Source organism: Apteryx rowi, unplaced genomic scaffold, assembly GCF_003343035.1.
Source record: "Apteryx rowi isolate R43461 unplaced genomic scaffold, aptRow1 scaffold_333, whole genome shotgun sequence".
NCBI lineage: Eukaryota > Metazoa > Chordata > Aves > Apterygiformes > Apterygidae > Apteryx > Apteryx rowi.
In genome coordinates, this window is record NW_020449786.1 from 218,296 (window position 1) to 219,719 (window position 1,424).

Below are 1,424 nucleotides of genomic sequence, written 5' to 3' on the forward strand. Positions count from 1 at the left end.
CGCCGGCCAACGGCCGCGCCGCGCGAGGGGCCGCCCCAGCGCCTACGCGTCTCAGAGCCGCGGAGGTGCGTCATCGCGTACGCCCGCGACGCGTGCCTTTGCCTGGCAGCGCGTGGCGTCGCTGCCCGCGGGGCCGGCGTGGCGCGGGGCGTGTCTCCCCGGCGGCGGCCGCTGCCCTCTGCGGTCTCGCGGCTTCGGGCGACGGGGGCCCCGCGGGGAGGCCCGGTAAGGTGCTGGCGCCTCCGGCGCGAGCTGCGAGGCGGGGCTGGGCCTTTCCCAGCGTTGTTGAAGGAGGGGCTGAGGTCTGGCGCGTCCCGGAGGGACGGAAAGGGGCCCCCTGGGACGGACCTGCAGCCTCGTGGAGCCGGCCGGGATTGGAAGAGCTCGGAGAGCGTGCACGGACAGCTTCCCTTCCCTGTCGCTTCTAACGGTGTCGCTCTGCCTCGCAGCGCTGTGGCTGCTCTACAGCCTTCGGTGCTCAACAGTAAAAAGGCCCTTAGTTTCCAAGTCGTTCGCGTTTTTCCTATATAATAAAGCATTTAAGAAAAATGGACTCGTTTTTGTGTGCTGCACTCTTAAGTTCTTGTTACCGAAATTTTCATTTGTCTGGATATCAGTTTTCTCGCTTTCCAGTACTGTAAGAAAGTTCTGTAGAAGAGAACTAACCCCCTTTCTACCTTAGCAAAAGAAGCTGAGTGCATTTAAGCATAAAGGAGATCGAAATAGATCTGTTTTATCCACACAGCAGTATTTAAGCTTGCTCATCCAAAAAATCGCACTGTCAGCAGCTTTGATAAAAGAAGCTTCTTTAGCTACTGGAATTTTGTGCTGAACTCTTGCCAAAGCAATTACAGCATTGTAAACTCTTCTCCGCCCCATGCTGACGAGGTGTGCCGTGTGGTGACACACAGCGTGTGTGACACGCAGCCGGTGTGCACCTGCGGCGGGCAGCGGTGGCAGCTGTCCGCCTGACAGCCGACCTCGAAGCATTAGGGAGGAGGAAAGACGTTGCAAAGATCGCTCCCATAGCGCTGCAGGCAAAAGGGTGCAACTCCTGCGGCCACCTGTCAGTAGCGCTCGCCGTGGCCGGGAACCGGCCGCACTGGGTGGCCGCCCCTGTGGGCGGCGGAGGGTGGCGGGACCGTCCCGCGGTGCCCGCGCCTCCGGCACCGCCGGCCAAGGGCCGACCTCAGGGTCTCCGTCAGGCCCGTGAGCCGCCTCTGCTGCGGCCCTTCAGGCGCACTAGACGGCCCCCACAGCTCCCGCTCCGGCCCGGCGGACTCGTCCCCTCCGGCCCACAGAGGCGGCGCCGGCGCCGCCCGCTCCCGCCCAGCCGCTCTCCGCGCTCCGCCGACGCCTTGGCGTGTCTGGTTCCCATGGTAACAGCCTCCCCGCCCCCGCCAATCCTCAGCGCCCGCGGGGGC